The sequence below is a fragment of the Otolemur garnettii genome, unplaced genomic scaffold, assembly GCF_000181295.1.
Source record: "Otolemur garnettii isolate 467f Iridium unplaced genomic scaffold, OtoGar3 scaffold00014, whole genome shotgun sequence".
Taxonomy (NCBI): Eukaryota; Metazoa; Chordata; class Mammalia; order Primates; family Galagidae; genus Otolemur; species Otolemur garnettii.
This window is the reverse complement of record NW_003852409.1, coordinates 23,032,388-23,055,428: the sequence shown is the minus strand read 5'-3', so window position 1 is coordinate 23,055,428 and position 23,041 is coordinate 23,032,388.

Genomic DNA, 23,041 nt, shown 5'->3' with positions numbered 1-23,041 from the left:
CTGAGCTGCCCTGGGAGTACCTTCTGCCCAGATCTGAGACTCAGCCACCTCTACAGAGTTGTTTTCTGAGCTGGTGTTGGGAGTACAAACCCCTTTTGCTCTCAGACCTCTGAACCTATCTAGGCACGTGCAGAGACGGGGCTGTTGTGGGGGACAGGACCTCCTTTTCAGGAAAGCCCCAGTACCTACCTACTTACTCACGGCTTCTCAGAAATCCTTCCTTCTGCGTTGGCAACAGAAAGCCTTGTTCTGCCTCAATGTTTTTCCCCTGAATCAAAATTTATGTCCTGGCTCTCACAGGGTCTCTAGGCTTTTAAATCTTTTCTCTGCATTCTAGTTTGATATCCCTTCCCTGCAGCAGTGAATGTCTGGGAGACCAGCCACCTTTCTGCCTGGGTGGAGAGGGCTAAGCATGGTGGGCAGCCAGGAAATATGGGCTGAAAAGATCTTAGGTTATAATTTAAAGTATTATCTCATTTAATCCTGCAAGTCTGCAAGTGAGTTAATATTCGCTATGATTGCTACTCCCATTTGAAAGTTGGGGCCACCGAAGCATGAAAAGGCAAAGAAATTTCCCAAGGACACAGAGTTAATAAAATCTGGAGCCATAACTCAAACTCCACAATCTGAACCAGGTCTAGAGCCCAAGAATGTGAGTCAGAGCATGAAGGGTTGAATCTTAGTGCAGCCACTCCCCAACTGTGTGTCTCTGGGCAAATCTCTTAACCTCCCTCAGCCTCTGTTTCTTTATCTTCTAAATGAAGAAGGTCACTTGGGTGAAAGTTTAGAAAAAGGCCAATGTAAGGAAGAACTAGATAAGAATTCCAGGTACTAAGCTGTAAGTGGAGAGCCCAAGTGGCTTTGGAGAACGATTAGCCACAGCTGCTGCTCCGTAAGGTAGTAATTACAGAAACTTCTAGCACATGTAATGGCTCAATAAAATTTGGTTATTCTTATCATTTTGCCATTATATCTTCTTCCAGGCAAATAGGAGACAGCACCATTTAAAGTACTAGAGCGTTAGAGTAGCAGGATGTCATAATTGAAAGAAAGGGACTGGAAACCATCCACTCAAACCTCCACATTTTTACAGATGGAGAAACTGAAGCCCCGGGAGCAAAAGAATTACCCAATGGCATAGTTTGGTGCCATGAAAAAGAAGAAGGACTGATTTTGGTGAACGGTAAACAGTAAATTTTGTAGATAGATGCCTGCGGCCACTCAGGTGGGATGTCCAGCAGCAGCTGGACTTCAGGCTTTGGCTCAGCAGACACACCTGAGCTAGAGCCTCAGCCCGAGGAGTTGCTGGTATTTGGTTAGCCACGGAGGTGTGCGGATCGGTAAGAAAGCAAGGATGGGCAGTTTGGGGACTCACTATCATTTAAGAGGGAAGCAGAAATAGTGGCCATTGTGGAGTTCTAAGAAGGAGACAGCATCAGAAAATCAGAGAAAGCTGCCAGAAAAAGAAAATGCAGCTTTCTGTTGCAAGAGGAATGATCTTGAAGAAGCCAGCGGGAGATGGGAAGGCGAGGGAAGGAGGTGAGTCGGGGGGCAGCATTTAGTCACGCCTAAGCAGGGGCTTCTGACGTGTCCCTGAACATGACCAACCCTGCGACGGTTAATAACGTCCACTGTCTGTCGAGGATCATGACGATAATTAACTTCATTGAGCACCTTGGGCCTTGGAATTATAATCAATTATTCACTCCCCCACTCCCTTTGTTTGGTTTGAAAAAAAATTGAGCTTTATTATAAATTGTCTTTATTTCCTGCCATGGAATCAGAAATGAACCAGGTTGACAGTTCCCCGATCAGCAAGGTTTTGGCTACACACCCACATACGCAATCGTTTTCTTGGAAGCTCAGACCGTGAGCTGGAAGAGGTCTCGCAAGGTAAATCAGTTGGCTGCTCACCCAGGGCAGGAATCTCTCTGTGGCGTCTGTGGCTAATGGTTCTCCAGAATCCACCTGGGCTGTCCACTTGTGGTTTAGTACCTGGAATTCTTATCTAGTTCTTCCTTACATTGGCCCTTTTTAAAACTTTCACCCAAATGACCTAGATCTGGCCCCTGGAGTCACATTGAACCATTATTTTCTCATTATTGCCCTTTCAAATAAGGGCTTTTCCTTATTTGAAAACATCTCTCATGTTACCCCTTTGGCCTCCTTTTCCTTCCATCTCTGTTCTGTCATGCTTGGAACATTCCTTTGGCCTCATGAGCCATATGGGGCAGGCACTGAAGGATGCCCTGGCACCTGCCCAGCCTCTGCAGATGTGGTCTTGAATCAACCCAGGCAGTTGCTTGGATTGCTCATTACTTTTTCAACCTTGACCTCTTTAGCTGACTCTGTTCTTTTAGAGTTCTCATCTTAGATTTTACTCAACTGATTGTTAATTCGAAGTCTGGCTTCCCTGCATGTCAGCTGGGTGATCTGTGAAAATTTCTTAAACTAAAGCCCCATTTTTAAAATGAAGATAATAATTGTGCCAACCTCATAGGATTATTGTAAAGAATAAATGAGACAGGCTAGGTGCTCACACCTATAATCCCAGCACTTGGGAGGTTGAGGCGGGTGAATTGCCTGAGTTCACAAGTTTGAGACTAGCCTGAGCAAGACTGAGACCCTGTCTCGAAAAAAAAATAGCTGGGCATTTTGACAGGCAGCTGTAATCCCAGGTATTTGAGAGGCTGAGGCAAGAGGATTGCTTGAACTCAAGAGTTTGAGGTTGTGGTGAGCTAAGATGCCACAGCACTCTACTGAGGGTGACCAAGTGAGACTCTGTCTCAAAAAAAAAAAAAAAAAAGAATAAATGAGACAATGTATATAAAGAATTTAATATTTGATAAAACTCAGATTAGCTGTCACTGATGGATTTATCTTAATTTAACTAGTATTTATGCTTAATTACTATGCACCAGTGCTATTCCAAGTATTTGGAAATACTAACTCATCTAGCTTAATCACTTTGGATAAGTACTATTACATCTTTTCTATGGATGAGGAGCCTGAGATGTAAAGTAAATTATCTCATATTGTGCTAATACTTAGTGTTGTGGTATCAGTTAGCTTTTGCTTCATCACAACCAACGACAAAACTCTGATGGATCCTGCTGGCTTGGGCTCCACTGCCCGGTGGTGCTGGTCTTGGCAGGGCTCACTCGTGTGTCTGTATTTTGGGGACTCTGCTCTAGGTTGGGTTTGGCGGGGGGACTGAGCTCTGTGTCATGTGTGTCTTTATCCTCCCCCTTGGACCAGTGGGCTACCCAGGGTACACCCTTCTCCCAAGAGCGAGCAAGCCAGTTACACACTGGTTCCTCCAGACTCTGCTTCCTACATCTGCAAACATCTCAGATGGTCCCTAACAATCCCTACTTCCTGCCACTCACACCTTCAGGTAATCCTCTCCCTCTGAATATGAATAGGACCCCTGGCTTGGTTCTAACGGACAGAATGTAGAAAAAGTAATGGACTGTCACTTTTGTGATTATGTTACAAGAAATTATGACTTCTGTCTTGCTAGCAGGTTCTCTTTACTGTCTCTTTGGCTATATGCTTTGGTAAAGTGTCCACTCCAAGGGATGGAGGGCAGCCTGGATCCAACGGCCTGGCTAGAACTGAGCACCTGAGCTTGGAGGTGGACTCTTGAGAGGACTACAGGTTTTCTGGCCTTTTTTTTTTTTTTATCATAGCTCTGTACAGTGTAGGACCCTGAAGCAGAGGACCCAGGTAAACTGTGCTGAGACTCCCGATGCACAGAAGCTGTGAGGTAATAACATTTGGGGGTAACTTCTTACACAGCGATAGATAATTAATATGCATTCCTTTGGCCAGAGCAAGTCACATGGGGAATTATACCCTGTGTATAGTGAGATAGCATTGCAAAGTTACAAGAGAAATGATGCGGAGACATGGAGAGGGGGAGAGAGGGAGAGATGGAGAATTGGGGTCAGAAATGCAATTCACCACAAGCATCGACTCCGTGCCAGGAGATACAGACACAGGAGACAAAGAGCTGAATAAGACCCCTGCCTTGGCCTTGGGGAGCTCATGAGCTAGTGAAAGAGCCAGAGCGGCCTTTTGACATCTGAGTAATAATTTACTCAATGGGCACGGGACACTAATTCTATGCGGAGCTTCCTGCAAATGGCACCACCTTACCCAGAAATCGACAGAGGGACTCTTGAAGTTCTGGGAGTATCTGGGAACTCTCAGGAGTGGGGAGAGCTCAGGGGCTTTGCAAATGCAGCTTCAGTGGCCTCAGCTCTTGTCAGCGCCAAGTGGAGACCTGCAGGCGATGAAAGTCATCTGTCCAATAAACAGGTCTGGGCAACCATGGAAACCGAAGCCTCATCCATCACTGGCAGCGTTCAAATGAACAGGAGGTGGTTTGGCTGGGGAGGAGGACTGGAGGGAAGGGACAGATGTGAGGGACCTGATACCACCAGGGGAAATGGCAGTGTATGCTGTTTACTTCGTCTGTGCTGGGCACTGTGCCGGGTGCCACTGCATGTCAGCAGCACGATGGCTCTATAAAGGAGGCATTCTTGTCCCCATTTTGTAGATGAGAAGACTGAGGGCCAGAGAGTGAAGTCACTTACTCAAGGACACACAGCTCCTAAATGGTGGAGCCAAGATTTGAACCCAGGGTCATCTCATGCCAAGCCACTGTTCTTTCCATAGGGTGACCTTTCAGGTCATCTTCCTCTTACCTTCTGTTCACCCTGATCCTAAGATTCTGGAACACCAGACAAAGAGTCTGATAGTCCCACATTGTCATTGCTATTGTCACGACTCCTTCTGTGATTTCAGCCAAGTCACTCCCTTTCTGTAAACCTGGTTTTCCCATCTGAAAAAGGACAGGTTTGGATTTTGTCTGGGATGTCAGATAAGTTTTATTTTGCCTGCCAGCTCCGACCAGCTGGCAGTTGCAGCCTGACATGCGATATTGATGAGGTCCATGAAGCTGGGTTTGGATTCAGTGGGAAGGAGTGCAGTGCTGGGTCAGGGAGGTCTGCGCTGGGTGTAGCACAGGGGAGTAGGTGATCTCCAAGTTCCTCTGAAGTTCTTTGAGGGTGTGACTCTCTTCTTCTCCAGTCTTCTTTTTCTTATTGGGTTTTTAATCAGTCAAAGTCAATCAAGAGAGGTCCCATCTGCCTCTGCTGAATATTAAACTGATGTATGTAAATAGCAAGCTGGCTGGATGGCTCACAGATCTGCGGGGGGACGAAACCTACACAAAGACCCATATGTCGCTGCTCTGATGGCACTGTTCTACTGCTGAGCATAAAACCCCATCTGTGGTGGGTGACCTGTGAGAGCACTGAGGGCAGTGTTTAACCCCCAAACCATCAACTAAAGGGCCATAGATCCCCACTTGAACTGTCAACTTTTGGATGTTGCCCAGACTGCACCTTTCAACCTGGAATTTGGCCAGTGGAAAATGTGAACCCTCAGGTGCCCAAGTTCAGGTTTGAGCTCCCCACCTAGAACATACACAAGGGAAGGCACCTTTTTAGGCCCTGGGGCTGGGGGTAAGGGCAGCTTTCCTGCTGGTCCCTGTGTTCTATGTTTCCACTGCTTTGGCCACAAGCAGCAAGACTGAGGGCCTGAGGGTCATCATTTGCCCCAACCTGGTGACACAATGCACCATACTGGGGACCCTGTGAGGTTGTCCTAGAGTGCACAGTCCACCCTGTGATGTTAACCCCACAGTGCTAGGGCACTGCCTGTGCCCTTTGCCTCCCTATGCTACTGATTCCTCAAGCTCATAGGGACAGCAGTGGGGGGGGGGGACACATAGCAAAGCCACTTGCCAGCCCTGGGCTTCCCAAAAGGAGAGAAAAGACCCCCTCAGGGATCACCAGAGATGCAGTCCCCTTGAAGACACATGTTGATGGCTTATGAGAGATGATTGTATCAAGAAACACTTTTAGTCAATCAAAAACTTGCTGACTCTTGCTTTATTAAGTGATTATTGGTCTGAAGACACAAACAGATTGGGTGCTTCAGCTGGAAAAGCATTTGGGTCACCTTCATCAACAGCTTAAAGAACTAGGGGGTAGGGGGCAGCCTCTGCAGGCTGCGGGGTGTGTGCTCTGCGCTCTCCCCAGGGGTCAGGGTGCTTAGCACAGCAGAAAGTTCCCTACTTGTAGATTTCATGTCTGGGGGGAAAAAGGGGTCCAACTTCCTTTTTCTTTTTTCTTTTCTTTTCTTTTTTTAAAATTATACATCAAATTTCTAAGGTTGGGCATGGTGGCTCACAACTACTATCATAGCACTCTGGGAGGCCAAGGATTTCTTGAGGCCAGGACTTTGAGACCAGCCAGAATAAGAACAAGACCTTGTCTCTAGAAAACATAAAAAAGATATCAGCCATGGGCAGTGCCTGTGGCTCAAGGAGTAGGGCACTGGCCCCATATATCGGAGGTGGTGGGTTCAAACCCAGCCCCAGCCAAAAACTGCAAAAAAAAAAAAAAAAAAAATCAGCCGAGTGTAGTGGTGTGTACCTGTAGTCCTGCTACTTGGGAGGCTGAGGCAGGAGGATCATTTGAGCCCAGCTTCTGAATCTAAGAGAGTTTTGTTTGTGTAGCTGCAAATGGTGTGTTAAGTAAGGGGATTGGTTGGATGGAGCTGGCTCCAGTTAGAGGTTATAAAAATCACAAGGGAGAGAGGTATGGAGAGAAATGGGGCTTTCTTAGGCAACAGGCTAAAAGTAAAGGGAAGTCCATAGGCAGATGTCTGCCTAGTCAAGCTCATTACCAATGTCAAGTTACCAGTGGTGAGTGGGAAGAAGGGTCTTTTCTCTCCTGCCCGTCTGGAACCCCATCCTGCTCTAAATCAGCACTGAATCACTCTACCCTCAACTCAGATTGACACTTATTTCCTTCCAGATGATTCCATGTTTTATACACATGTGTACACAGATTCTCACTGTATCTTTAACTGGGCTCATTTTGCCTTGTAAACTGCTTTTTCCATTTGCCTCTATGGTCAAATATGGCTTGCTGTTTTGGGGTTCACTTTTCTTGCTGTCCTTTGGAGCTATGCTGCAAAAATAATACTTTCAATGCTGTTATAAATTTGACCTCTTTTATTTCAACCTCTAAATCACCCCTGCAAACTGATAGTGTTAGTTGCTTTTGAATCTCGGGATTCAGTTGTGCTCAGTGTTGGCTGGGTATGAATTGCTCCAATGGGCTTATTTGCACCTGAGCTTCTGGAGGGGTCTTTGGACTGGGAACAGGCCTCTGCTTGCTTTCTTCCTGAGAGCAGGAGGCTTCAGCCAAAGAAAGGACATTGAAATCAGCTGGAAGAGATCCACCTGGCAATGATCCTTCCACTGCTAAGAGTAAAGGGGTCAGCTCTCAGAATCCAACAGGAGTGCCAGAGACCCAGCCTGCAGCCCGGCTTTGTTCCCCACAGAGCTATCATCGGGGAGACGATTGTTGCTGCTTCTCTTTTGAAGGTGCCTTTCTCATGAAAGAGGGAGAACTGGTCTGGAGGAGGGGACAAGAAGATAGGAGGAAGAAAACAGTCGAGGAACGGACAAAATGTTGAAGTGGGAGTTTGGGAGGGTGTGACACTGGAGTGGTTGGTAGGTTTATTGTGACATTCTTCCCTGAAGAACATTGTGACTTTCTTCCCTGCAGCCCAGTGGGCGTGGGCAATGTTTGCTGATTGAATAAGTGAATGAGTAAGGGAGTGCTGCCAGGTTCCATGGGATTCCTGGCCGGTGATTCTCCTTTCTCTACTCCCTTCCCATACTGAGCTCAGGCAGCTTTTTCTCCCGAAAAAGAGGTGGCAACTCAAAGTCATGGAAAGAGCATCAGTTTTGGAATCAGGCAGTCTTTGTTCACTCATTCACCTGAGCTTTTTGAAGCTTTGAGTTTCTGCATCCATAAAATGGGAGGAATAACAGGGTCTACACTGGGCAGAGTCACTGTGAAGGATCGATGAGAAAATGATATGATGCACTGGGTACTTTTGAGACTTGAATTTTCATAGGAATTGTTAGGCAGTTAGCTAGATATGAACAGGTGGGTGACATATATGGTTAGGCTATTTTGAATTAGTTTGGGTGAAGCTGACCTGGACTATTTTGGGAATGAGGCCTATTAAGACCTATTAGGTGGGTTTTTTTCAATACCTTGCTTGTAGGTTGTTTTGAGAACAGTTAAGCTCTTGGGAGACTCTTGGAAGTAGCTGATACTACTCAAAGTTGTGCATAAAAACGCAAACTGTGCTTTGCACAGAGGCTGTACTCACTAGGATGGGGCCTGGCTTGCTATGCAAGTCATTAATAAACTTTCTTTTTCTTTCTTTCTGGGTGGTGCCTGTGGCTCAAGGAGTAGGGCACTGGCCCCATATACCAGAGGTGGTGGGTTCAAACCCTGGCCCTGGCGAAAAACTGCAAAAATTAATTAATTAATTAATTAATCATGTAAAAAAATAAACTTTCTTTTTCTTGCTAAAACTTCACTTGCTCTTTTTAATTATTTTGGTGACTATCCTGAGCCACCGTGCTGCTCTAACCAAATCACCTAGAGTTTCTGGTTTAGTAGGCTTGGTAGGAGGCCCTAGACCCTGCAGACCTAACAATATCCCATGTGATGCTGATACTGCTGCATTTGAGCTACCTCTTAAATAAATCACCTCCCCCCCATGTCTTCCCTTCCCTTACTCTTTGCTGGTCCATTGGAGCCTTCCCAAATGTGGTGTTTCCAAATGATCCTCCCATGAAGACCCACCCCCTGCCTTGCCTCCCCTTCCCCATCCCCCAGGGCTCGTATCTTCTTCCCCACAGCCCTTACAGCAGACTCCCACTTGGCTCAGTATGTCTGATCATGGGGAGTTCAAGGCTTGGGACTCAGCCTTCTGGATGTTTCTCCGCAGCATCACTGCCTCTTCTTCCCGATGTTAAAAGACTCTCTGGCTACTCCTCCTGGAGCAGGCACAGGGAGTCCTGAACTGGGATGGGCTGGAAGAACCTGCTGGGCACAGAGGACAGCCCTGAGGCCGAGCCCCATGAGTGCGGGGCTCCTGGCTAGGTATTTTAACTGGAGTAGGTCCACGGGTCTGTCTGGAGCCCAGTTTTCTCTCTTACTACATTCCACAAGAGAGGGTTGGATTTGATGAGTGGCTGTCAAACTATGTTTAAAGGAACTCTCGGGTCCCAAGGGAGCTCCAGTAACCCAATCCAGAGTAAAAATATAAGTTCTTTAAAAAAACCCAGTAAGAATCATAGCTAACAGTTCTATCATATTCCGTTTCCAGGCACGTCCTCGAGGCTGCCCATGCTTTCACGTATTTGATTCTCATACCAACACTGGTGTGTAATTATCCCCATTTTTTAGATGAAGAAAGTGAGTCTGAGAGAGGTTAAATGGCAGGTTCAAAGTCCCACAGCTGGTTCACAGATGGTGCTCTTAGCCTCCATACCGTCTCTATACCATAGAGCAGGCAAGTTCAAATGTGCTGCTTTCTGAACTTTAACACATTTTGTAGGATGCAGGGGCATTTGCTCAGCAGCCATCAGGGCTTTGGCCTTCTGCAGCTCCTTTCCCCCATGTGCACGCTCAGCCAATGACTTCTATTCCTACTCTACTGAGAAAATACACTGCTCACAAAAGACGTTTCACTTCTCCCCTGCCTACCACCGACCTGCACTGGGGTCAGTTACTTTGTTAACACACACAAACTCATTATAAATGAGTCTTCAGTTAGTGAAATGGCAACTGCAAGTGTCTCTCTAAAAATTGCTCCTGCGTATGTCTGCTCCTATGAAAGTTTATTACTACCGTGTTTCCCCAAAAATAAGACACTGTCTTATATTTATTTTTTCTCAAGAAGACACACTAGGGCTTATTTTCAGGGGATGTCTTCCTCTCTATGCCAAAATGCATGGCGTGGCTATGCAGATAGGCTGCGTAGCCATGCCCATCACTAGGTCTTATTATCGGGGTAGGGCTTATATTTAACAAATGCATAGAAATTCTGCTAGGGCTTATTTTTTGGGTAGGTCTTATTTTTAGGGAAACACGGCACCTGCATATATACTACTGCAGTGCTCAAGGGCTGAGCAAAATGTTTTTCTAAGGTCAATTAAAATTCCTGGCAAACTCAGGTGCGTCTCAGGTACCTGCTCCCTTCAAGGAGTCATAGTTGGTTGTGCACAGTGCATCACACCATGGTGTGATAATATCATGTTACTGTACATTTTGGATACTCCTTGACTGACTTTCAGTTGTCACAGCACTGACAGCTGATGACGTGTCAGGAGGAAAATTGAAACTTACTGTTCAGCCTCAACATACATACATATAAAAAAAGGTAAATTAGACTGGAAATTTTGAGAGTGTATCCAGCAGAAATGGGCCAGGTAAGATTTAACAAATGATTTTGTTTGATATCTCATAAAAAGTTTCATTTCCCAAATGTTTTTGGCAGACCAATTGAGCTGGAATTTTAACCCACCGAAGAACCCATTTGCTGACTGCCTCGAACCGTATAGGTAATAATAATAGCTCACATTTACTGAGAGGTTTAAATGTACCAGGTACTATTCTAAATGCTGTATGTACATTAGCTCATTTAGTGTTGACTTAAGGACCTGGTGAAGGAACTGAAGCACAGAGAGGGAAGGGAACTTGCTCAAAGTCACACAGCCAGTGAGGGATGGGGTCAAGGATTTGTGACCAGGCATCTTGTCTCCAGAGTCCATGCCTTTGGTTCCTGTCCTCATAGTTATTTGTCATAACCACAGACCTGCTCATAACCAATTCTGTGCCTACTAGGTGCTGCCCCAAAGCAGCTGAATATAGCTAGAAAAGAAGCGAACAGTGTGCTGACTACCTGCCGTTTAATTCATGAGCGCCAGTCTCCCCCGGGGTCTTACACTGCCTGGCAACCACAATCTGTTTCTCTGGTCCACTTGCTCTCCCTTTCATCTAGTTGATTTTTTTCACATTTTCTTCCTCCTTGAACCTCCAACACCTTCTCCCTCTCCCTTGTTCTCATCTGATGACCAAGTTCTCATTTCCTAGAGGCAGTAGGAGCAATCTTCCATGGTTCTAGCAATCTTCCAGTCTGCTGCCCTGCCTCGGTGTGCTGGTGCCTTCCCTCCGCCCTGTCTCTGTAGGGGCACTGCCCTCCCCCTCCACGCTCATCCAAGGACGTGGTTTCACTGATTCTTCTCTCTCCCTCCCACATCATAACACATTCCCTCTCTCCTGGATCCTTGACATCAGTGTACAAACATGCCAAGATCTCTCCTGTGTTAAAACAGGCAAAAACAAACATCCCAACTCCACCTCCCTTTTCAGCTGCCATTTCATTTCTCTGTTCTCCTTTAGAACAAAAATTCTGGTAAGACTGGGAAGGTCCAGCTCTCTCTTTCTTTTTTTTTTATTGTTTGGAATTCACTGAGGGTACAAAGAAAGGTTACACCGATTGCATTTGTTAGGTGAAGTCCCTCTTATAATTGTGTCCCGCCCCCAAGAGGTGTGCCATATACCAGGACCCCCCAAACTCCTCCCTCCTCCCCTCTCCCCGCTACCTCATTCCCATACCCTGCAACATGCATTAGCTCATCCACTGCCTTCATATTAGAATTGGGTACATCGGGTTCTTGCTTCTCCATTCCTGTGATGCTTTACTAAGAAGAATGTGTCCATCTTTATTACCACTCCAACCCTTCTCCTCTATTTCCTTCTTAACAATAGCTGGGTCAGCCTTCTCCTATGACTCCATAAACACTTGACATATCAAGGTCACCTATGACCTGTGACCTCTGCTTGGCTAAAGGTCTGTTTCAGGCCACTCTTATTTATCCCGTCAGCATTTAATGCAGCTAAGCGCTTCTTCCTTCTTAAAGCACGTTCCTCTCCTGATCTCCCATCCCCATGCCACCTGCTCCTTTTCGGCCTCCTTCAGATTCATTCTCCCTCCCTAGCCTCTTACTGTAGGGAATCCCCAGCCTCAGTCCTTACACTCCTGCTGAGTCCACTCCTGCTGCTTGGGTGACTCTGGCCATCTCCCTTGAACTTTAAGCACCATCTGCAGTAAATGACTGTCCAAATGATATTTCCTGGCTGAACCACTTCCCTAACTCCATCTTTCCAACTTCACTTACATTTCTAATGGGAATCATGGAGTTCACTCTCCTAAACCAAACTCCTGATCCACAGCCACCCAAATCTACTCCTTCCTTCCTTTTTCCCATCACAGGGAATGGCAGCCCCGCCCGACTAGATGCTGGTGGGGTGGAGGGGATGCAAGCACCTTGGAAGCATCCTCCACTCCTCTTCTTTCATACCCTACATCCAATCAGTCAGAATCTCCCATAGTTCTAGTTTCAAAACACATACAGGATGCAACTACTTCTCCATGTCCACCACCGTGGGTCTGAGCCACCAGCCATGCGTCCGAGATCATTGTAGATACCTCCTCTTCTTCCTGCTTCCATCTTTGCTCCCCACACTCTATTCTCAGCCCAACCTCACAAGTGATGCTATGAGAATATAAGCTACTCTCTACTTAAAAGTCTCCAATGGCTTTCCTTGTATGTGCATAGAAGCCAAAGCCATCGTAACGGCCTAGGTGGCCCACCTCAATCTGTTCCACCCCATCCCATGCCCTCCTGTCTTCTGATCAGTTTTATTTTATTTTTTAATCTTTTTTATTAAGTCATACACATAGATCATGAATACATTTATGCATATGTGGGGTACAATGTGTTGACTTTTTAATGCAATTTGGAGCACTTACATCAAACTAATTAATATAGCTTTTGCCTCATTTACTTGGTTGTCTTATTGTGTTAAGACATTTATGTTCTGTACTTGATAGATTTGACTTGTACCCTTGCAATATGCTCCATAGGTGTGGTCCCACCGTTTATCCTCCCTCTATCAGATCTCTCCCCCCTCCCGTCCCACTCCATTTCTCTCCTTCATCCTAGGCTATAGTTGTGATCTATCTTTCATAAGAAAGTGTGAGTAAATATAAATTGGTTTTATAGAAGTATTAAGTACATTGGATACTTCGTCTTCCATTCTTGAGATACTTTACTTAGGAGACTATGTTCCAGGTCCATCCATGTAAACATAAAAGAGGTAAAGTCTCCATCTTTTTTAAGGCTCACAGTATTCCATGGTATACATATACCACCATTTATTAATCCATTCATCTGACCAGTTTTAGTCACTCACTCTCAGCCTTCTTCCTCTTTCCAGAGCTGGTCAACAGGTGTCTCTCCTCTCTCCAGGGCGGTGGCACTGGCAAGATTCCTGCCCCAGCCTTGGGACTGACTGGCTTCCACCCTCCTATAGACTTGTGCACAGACCTTCTAAGTGAGGAGCCCTTGACCTATTTCAAATTGAACCAGCCTTGACTCCAGAGTCCTTTGCCCTTGTTTCTGCTTTATTTATTTCAGATAACACTCATCATCATGCTATAGATTTCACTTATTCATCTCTCACATACGAAAGTTTTAAGCTTCAAAGGGAGATGAGTGCCTTGGTTGTACTCCCTTCCATGACTCTGGTGCTTAGAATAGTACATAACCCCCTGTAGGTGCTCAGGAGGTATTTGTTGAATAAATGGGTGCGTGAATGAACCTCCGTGTTGTGTATATGAGCTGCATAGGATATTTTGTATAATTCAACTGTGTCTCTCTAGCTCCCTTTAAGCATCTGAATCACTTTGAAAAATAGTCAAAGATTGCAAAGCCATCTTTACTTTTTCTCCTCCTTCTTCTTCTTCTTCTTTTTTAAACCTGTCAGCATTTGCAGCTACTCATCTGAGTAAATAGGGTTTTCAAGGTACTGTACAACCAAAACTAATGAAAATTATCTGGCTGTTTTGATAAACACAAATAATGTGAAGTCAAGGGGTTATGGATGACAATTGCGGTTTTGTATCAACCTGAGCATCCAATTTGTTTAATCAAAACAGCCTTGTTCTCATTGACTGACTTTATAATAAGTAAAAGTTATCATCTGTACGCATAAAATAAATTCACCCAAACAAAACATTGCTTTAAAAAACTGGCTTTATATATTGCATCCCATGCAAGATTTCAAAAGCAGCTTACAATAAGTATAAAAACCAATGACTTAGAACATAACCTCTAAGAGATCTCTCTTTGGGGTCGGGCTGAAGCTGAGCTGGTCATTGTCTGGCTCAGCTAGTGAAAGTATTTGCATTTCCTCTGTTCCGTGACTCACTGGTTCACTTATTTCTTGTGACACTGGCCTCAGATTAGGTCTCCAGAGGATCCTGACTCCCCCCTTTTCTCTCTATCCCAGACTACACCTTTCTGCTCAAACTTTGAGAAATGTCTCTCATTTGCATAATTTAACATCATGGATGTTTACTCTTGACATGCCTAGAAAGCACTGGAACTGGAGCATATCTAAGTTAGAAGGATTCTGTGGTTCAGGTGGGGCCCAGAGAGGGAAAGCAACTTGCTCAGTGTCACACAGATTCAGAGGCTAAGCTGGATCTGGAATTCAGGTCTCAGGGACTCCAGCCCAGAGCTCTTTCTACCATATCATCAAGCATCCCTTTTCACCATTTGGGACTCTAACTCATGCCTGAAGCTCTTTGTTAAAGACTGACTTATTTTTCCTTTTCTTATCTTTCTCTCTCTCTTTTTTTTGGTCTTTTTTTTTTTTTTGAGACAGGGTCTTACTCTTTCACCTCGTCTAGAATGTATGCAGTGGCATCAGCCTGGCTCACAGCAACCTCAAACTTCTGGGCTCAAGTGATTCTCCTGCCTCAGCCTCCTGAGTAGCTGGGACTGTAGGCACCCACCATGCATGGCAAATTTTTATATTTTTAATAGACATGGGGTCTCACTGTTGCTGAGGCTGGTCTCAAATTCCTGAGCTCAAGTGATCTTTCCCATCTTGGTGTCTCAGAGTACTAGGACTACAGATGAGAACCATTGTTTCTAAGGAACACTGGAAATGTGTACACTGGATTTGGGAGCCAGTTTTCCTGGTATTAAAAGCCCAGGTTCACGGGCGGTGCCTGTGGCTCAAAGGAATAGGGCGCCGGCCCCATATGCCGAAGGTGGGGGTTCAATCCCAGCCCTGGCCAAAAACTACAAAAAATAAATAAATAAATAAAAGCCCAGGTTCACTGCTTACCCTCTCTATGCCTCAATTTTCCCATCTGTAAAATGGAGAAAAAGGGGAGGATGGCAGTAAAATATCAGCCCATGACTTAGGGTTGTTAATAAGTCTAAACAAGTTAATAAAACTAAAAAGGCTTTTTAGTACTGTATTGTTAAATTTTTTTTTTTTTTTTTTTTTTTTTTTTTACCCAGGTAGAGTGCAGTAGCAATACCATAGCAATACCATAGCTCACCACAACTTTGAACTCTTGGCTCAAGCTATCTTCTCACCTCAGCCTACCAAGTAGCTAGAACTATAGGTGTACTCCACCACAGTTGGCTAACTAATTTTTTTTCCTTTTGTAGAGACAGGGTCTTTCTATGTGGCCCAGGCTGGTCTCAAACTCCTGCCCTCCAGCAATCTTCCTCCCTTAAGCACCCCAAAGTTCTGAGATTACAGGGGTGAGCCACCATGCCCAACTCACACTGTGTTCTCTAAGGGTCAGCTATTATTATCACCAAGAGAATTGACCCTTGTAAAGTAGCAAATATTCCTAGGGAAGTGGCAGGTCCTATTTGGAGACATATCAGTTACTTTCACCTCAGTACGAATGTCTAGTGAGGCTCTCTGCAGGCTCCAAATCTTACCATGGCTCCTGTGTACCTCAGGGAACAGTCTCAAATGCAAGGTTTCCCACAGTCCGGATTCTGCTTGCTTTCCCAGCTTTATCCTTGATTCTGAACCCCATCGGTCAAATACATCAACCAATTTTTCCTTCTTTACACAAGAAAACCGTTCGTTTTTTAACCAGTTGATTTTTTTTAATTTCAGACTAATAAGAGAATACAAATGATTATATTACATTGTTTGAGTCTGTCAGGTAAAGTCCAAGTTGTAGTTGAGCCCCTTACCCAGGAGGTGTGCCATGTACCCTTAATTGTGCCCAGTAGGATGTGTGAAAATCTGTCATATCTCCGTGAATCTGCTCTTGCCGTCTGTCTACTTGGATTGCTGTTCTGCCTCTACCGGGTTGCCTTTGACCTCTTTCCCCAAGTTTAGTTCAGGTGTCCCCTCCTCTTCCAGAAAAGCATCTCTGTCCCCTTCCCTCTTCACACCAGAGTCCTCTGTGCCCTGAATGTTATTTTATAAAATGATTGTGTTTAAGAGTTGGCTACTGTATATGCTAGACTATGGGTCAGCACTTAACATGAATTTTCATAATTGAGCCTCACAACAGTCCCTAGGGACAGACACCATTCTCGTCGTTCCCATTCAATAGAGGCAGAAATATAGGCAGAGAAAGTGCCCATCTGGGAGAGTGTCCTTCAGATACTGTCTGAGCCGTCTTTGGGACCCAGTGTCCTGCCACCCGAGTTGGCTACTGAGCAGGGACCTGAGGAAAGTTGGTTGCCCAAGTTCAGATTTCATCCCATCTCTCCATGTCCCGAGCCCACCAGGGTGTGTACCGGCTCATTTGTTCTTCTATATGGTGTAAAGATCTCTCTGTGCCATTTAAATTTTTCATCTGGTATTGATAAACTCCTTGAAATAGGCCTCTCTGCACAGCCTCAGAGTTCTCACACCTCTAGGATCTCTCATTTTGTCTTGAAAATTGTGGCAGAAAATTTCTGAGATGCAAGAAATTTCTGACCTTCTGTTGCAAGGGTGGAATGGAGTTTATTATCACCAGCAGGCCCGATGTGGGGAGTTGTGTGGCAGATCTGGCAAATAATATGACGCTGGCTGCAACTCATTCCAGCCTGTGAGGACCAGGCATGTCCACGGGGGACACACAAGGGACTGGAGGTGATTCTTTTGCAAAAATGCTGTGGCTTGATTGGCGGGAATGAGGATCAACAGGAAATGTAATATAGTGTGTTAGAAATTGCTTTGGATGGAGGGGCAGAGCAACTGAGTTTGAGTCTTGCAGTGTGACCTTGGCAAAGCCACTGTTTCTCTCTGGATGGTGGTGATTGGTCCTTTGCCCATGGTGTAAACCTGCAGCCCCCAGCCCTGAGCCATTAGGGACCAGGCCACACAGCAGGAGGTGAGCAGCTGACCAGTGAGCAAAGCTTCATTGGTATTTATAAACCCCCCCCCCCCCATCTTTCACATCACCGCCTGAGCTTGACCTACAGTCACATCAGTGGTGGCATTACATTCTCACACAACTTGAACCCTACTGTAAATTGCACACATGAGGCATCTAGGCTGTGTGTTCCTTATGAAAATATAATACCCTCCCACCCCATCCATGGAAAAATTATCTCCCTAGAAACTGGCCTCTGAAGAAACCTGTGTCTTGGTAGAGGGAGTGGAAGTTGGCAGGTGGGATGAGAAGTGAGGAGTAAGCAGGTGGATGAGAACAGCCAAACCTCTGCACACTCTGAGCTTGAGGGCAAAGATCCAGACTTCTGTAGCTCACGGCCAAAGTCCATCTGGGACCCAGCAACATCCTGCCTGTTTGCAAGTGGAAAATACAAGTAATACAGGAAATACAAGTGTTTTTCCAACCCCTGAGGCCTGGCTGTTCCGTTGTCCCTAGGTGATGCATTTTTTGTAGTCAAAATCTCCCAATACCTAGTGTTTCAGGTATCTTTTACTGCATAACAAGCAGCCCTAGGGGTTTACTTTTTCAGATTAATACGGGGGTACCTGGGATGAGGTTACATCGTTTGCTTTTATGGGGTCCAAGTTGTAGTTGTGTCCTTTATGCAGGGAGTGTGCGACATACCTGTGCATGTACTCATCGGGTGCGGACTTACCCAGCCCCTTCCCCGCTGCTTGAATTTAATTGCGTTTTCTCTCACGTGAGCTTGTAGCTGTGAATCTAGGAGTTCCAATTTAATATGGGGTACCTGTGATGCTTATCTTTCCATTCTTGTGATACTTCGCTTAGGAGAATGTTCTCCCATTCCATCCAGGTTGTTACTAAAGATATGAAATATTTTTATGGCTGAATAGTATTCCTTGGATACATATTCCATAATTTATTGCTCCATTCATGTGCTGAAGGGCACTTGGGTTATTCCCACATCTTTGTGACTGTGAACTGTGCTGCTATAAGCATTCAGCACTCATGGTTACGATTTCTCACGAGTCTGTAGGATGGCTGGGTGGCCCTGCTGCTCTCGACCAGGCTTGGCTGATGGTGCTGAGCCTGCTTGCATGTCTGTGGTCCCCAGGTGGGGCATTCTGGGGCCATCTGGTCTGGCCTGACTGTGACTATAATGTCTCATCTTTCCCACCCAAACTTCTCACATCCTTCAGCAAGCTGGGCCATGGCAGTGGCTGGGTCCAAGCTAGAGAAGTGGAAAAATACAAGAGTTTTTCCAACCTTTGCTTGCTGCACATTGCTACTCTCCCATTGGTGGAAGCAAGTCACAGGCTGAGTCTAGAGTTCCAAGAGTGAGCAAACTGCAAGGGCTGAGGGCACGGAGAGGCCATCGTCTGGGGCCACCAATGCAACCACACCATTACCCCTGGAGTTCGTCTAGTGAATTTCTGAAGAAGAACATAAGCAAACTTAATTAATGAAACAAACATTTCAGGTCCTGGACCTTTTCTGTTATTTTACATGCTGGGGATTTGGAGGTGAACAAAAGAGAATATGAATTGTTTCAAACTCATGTCAAGGTCATGTCCTAAAGGGGACCTCAAAGGGCTTCCTTTCCAAACCCCTCACTTTCAGATGCACAGACTGAAGCCCAGAGTGGAGCAGTGGATATGTGGGTGGGCACAGAGTGAGTGACGGGAAGGATTTGGATCAGACCCCAGGGCTCCTGACACGGCCAGTTCACTCTGGCATGCTGCTCTCCGTCTGAGCAGCTCCGTGTCCTTCAGCGGGATCAGATCATGAAAGGACCATCTTCATGCACACCTCTGCACTGCTAGCCATCCCCCTTTCCATGCTCTCTGTAAGCCTTCCTTAAAACGTCTGACTTGTAACAGAATGTCAGGCTTCAGCAACGTTGCCCAATGCGTGTAGAAGCATGAATCTCTGATGTTGTGAGAGGGAAGGTGCCGGACAGGAAATCTATATTCGAAAAATCATTAATTTCACTTAAAAATCACATCTCCAATATTGACTGTGTTTGCTGCTTGGAATTTAGTTTATGGTTCCACTTTGTGGTTTGGACACTCGGGCTGCAAGGAGGGATTCCAGAGATGGGTGAGAGAGCTGATCCATCCGTCATTTTTTTGTGCAGCCACATTTGAGGCTTGCCCAGAACAAGGTGGTGTTACCGGGAGAAAACTAGTATTTGTGGAGCCCTACAATGGCCCAGTGGGCACTCTGATCCCTAGTTTATAAGAAAGGAAACAGGATTTAAGGTCATGACTTGCCCCAAGCAGAGAGGTGCAAATGGTGGACCCCAGGCTGGGCTGGACTCTCTAGTTTCGCTGACCATCCTACCACTTCAAGGACCTGTTTCTGGCCGCTAGCTTGTAGGTAACATCTTCTAACCTCCCGCTCTGTCTCCTCTTCCCTCCCTGGCAGTGCAAGGACTTTATTTTGCGAAGGCACAAACCGTTCCCGACATAAAATCATCCCCGAGAAGATATACTTTCCTGGGTGACTTATCGTTCTTTGTGTTTTTAGTGCTTTAAGATTTTTATGTTTCCAATAACCCAAAGAAAGATGATGGATATATAATAACACTGAGCAATAACAGACTGTATTTACAAACACATATATATGCTCCATCAAATGTACATATTTTTATACCTCTCACCCATCTTTCCAGGGCAGCTGCATTTTTTGAATTACACGGTGTAAGCAATGAGCCCATCATCCTGTTCACACATCCATAAATTACCCAGAGAGAGCGGGGCATCCTGGAAGCATCTCTGTTTTAAATCACCTGCAAATATATTTCACCCCTCCTTTTCCCTGGATGGTTCCCTTGGGAACGGGGTGGTGGGCATTTTAACAGGGTGGGAAAAGGGTTACACTGGGGAGGGGGAAGAGAGTTCTAGTTCTCCTTCTGGCTCTGTCACTGGCTGGCTGTGTGATGTGAATGTTACTTCTCAAAGCCTCAGTCCTCCCATCTTTGGAATGGGAAACTGAAACAAGAGAAGAGAAGCTCTTGGCTGGGTTATTCAACCAAGCAATGACAGTGGGGAGACCCGATCAGGCCCAGGCAGGTGTCCTGTGTGTCCCCATTGTGTCTTGAAGCTTTTGCAGGTTGATAGTATAAATAACTCTCCCTCTATCTCAATAGTGTGTGCAGACACCTTTGCCCAAGTATAGCTTTTAGGGGAAAAAAAAATCACAAAATTGTGGTCTGGAAGGGTGACATTGCCTCATTCATCATTGTCTGTGTTGTATACAATAGTTGCTAGGTTTATCTTTAATTTCCTAATATGCTGTAGAGGAAATAAAATGTGGGAGAGGGGGGTAAAGCTTAAAGGCTACTGAGGAGCAAGGTCAGGACAGGGGCACCTGCAGAAGTGAACAGGCCAATGCTGAAGACTCCAGGTTGCAGAACCCAGGGAAGGTGGGGAAGGCGTGCCTTTGAGGTGGAGTGCGGATAACCACGAGATGGATCGTGGATTCCAGAACTGCCTGCTGTGGTCACAGCTGAATTCAGCTAGAGCATCCAGGTTTTTCACGCTCATCTTTAATTTACCCTCCTGGAGTTTTTCAGGTCACCGTGCATTATTCATGAGCCCCTGTGAGCATAGCATCAGAGGCTCTGGATAAAGAGATGCCAGAACCAATGGAAAACAAAATCTGATCCCTAAAGAATTCAGAGGCACAACCAGGTGACCTGAAAAAAATAAAAAAGGAGTTGCTGCTGGACTCAGTGTTTGGGGGGCCCTTCTCTTGCGTTTTTTGCTGGCCTGCATCTGTAACTGAATCTTCATTTGGGAAGGGGCTGTCCTCCCTTGGAAAAGAGTTGATGAATAATTGAATCTTCATCTCCCCCACTTCTTCTGTAGAGGGAATGCCTGGCTCCTTTGGTTGTCATGGGAGAGAAAAATGTGCCAATTGGTATGTTTGCATGAAGAGGACTTAGTGGAACGAAGGCAGAAGGAAAAGTGGAATGAGATGAAAATGAAGCTACTTTGTTTATTAAATAAGTTGCCAAACATTGGTCAGTCCATTATCTCAATTCTTCCAGTTCCTGCCTGAGCCCCCATTGGCTGCTGGCATCAGGTTCAGCATGTCACAGTTAGTGCCCAAGTGACCTTGGGAGGGAAGCGTAATTATCAATCCCATTTTACAGAAGAAGAAACAGAGGCACAGGGAGGGCAGGTAATTTTCCTGAGCCAGTTTACAGAGTGGAGGTTTGTTTTGGAAAGTGATTCCCAAGGAACAAAAGATGGGACGAGGGCTGGAAATAGTGAAACAATAAGGAAGGAGAGACCCATCCACAGGTGTGTTACTGACCTAGTCAGCGTTGTGGGCAACTACGGCGCAATCCTACTGGAGGTCTGAGAAGGCCTCAAAATTATCTACTGGAAAAGCAGAAGCGGGGATATTCATGTTCTAGTTTCTGCTCCTTGTTGGTCAATGGTTGCCTCAAGGGTTGGTGATTTCTTCACTCTTCCAGGTTTGTGCATTGTGATGGTTAATTTTATGTCAACTTGACTGAGTCACAGTGTCCCAGATAGGTGGCTCAATATTATTTCTGGGTGTGTCTGTAAGGGTGTTTCTATAATAGATCAGCATTGGAATTGGTGCGTGGAGGAAAGCCAGATGCCCTCCCCAACATGAGTGGGCATCGTCCCATCCATTGAAGGTCTAAATAGAAGAAAAGCTTGTAGTACAGGAAAACTTTCTCCTTCTCCCTGACTGTTTGAGACAGGACCTTAATCTTCTCCTGCCCTTGGGCTGGAACTTACCACCAATTCTCCTGGTCCTCAGGCTTTTGGTCTTGGACTGAAATTACAAAATTGGCTTTCTTGGGTCTTCAGATTGTGGGACATCTCAGCCTCCAAAATCATGTGAGCCAATTTCTGACAATAAATCTCTGTATATACAAGTATTCCTATTGGTTCTGTTTCTCTGGAGAACTCTGATTAACATGCCTGGACCAGAATGGCTGCATCAGCTTCCACAGTACTCTATCAGGCAGAGAAGTAGTCCAGGGCAGAAAGCAAGAGATAGTGTAGCTGGTATGAAGTTCTGGGCCACATCTGGTTGCATCTGGCAGCCATAGCAATAGCTGGGATAAAAAAGTCTGCCAAGAAGAAATAAGACAGTTCATAAAAGGATGTCTGACACAGTCCACCTCTTGCATTTGTTGTGCTTATCATTAAGTCCGGTCTGCCACCGTCTTCAAGGTACTCAGTGTGGATGGATTAGTAGATCAAATTACAATTCTGAGCACTGCAAAAGGTCCTAAGACCATAGTTGATCTTCATCAACTCTTATCTCCAATCACTCGAGATTTTCTTTACCATTGGCCAAGACTTCAGGAGATCTAGGTTGCTCGCCCAGCGAGGAAACATAAACTTTATTCTTGAAAAGTCAGAACTCTTTGTTGCTTTACTGTTGTCAGCTCTGGTTGTTGCAATTACCATGTATAGTGACCATGTATTATGACAGCACCAAGAGAGGCTGCCCTGAGGCGTTCCCGGGGTTCCAGACATGCTTCTTTCTGCCATCAGTACACACAGATAGGTGTCAGGGTCACCTATCCCTGCCAATCTTGGAGGGTTTTACTTTTCCTCTTCAGAGTTAGGGTCCCTCCTCCATCCCATGGGAACCAGGATACGGGAATAGGAAACACAAATACCATGATTGTGTCATAGAATGGGAGTCAGGGTGACCAATCCTCCATTTACTCTGGCTTCCTAGATCTGCATTTTCTGACTATTGGTGACTCATCCTGAATGACAGTGTTCCCAACTTGCAGGTCATTGTCTCAAAGTTGGTTTCTTAATTGAGCCTTTACTAGGCTCATTTAAGT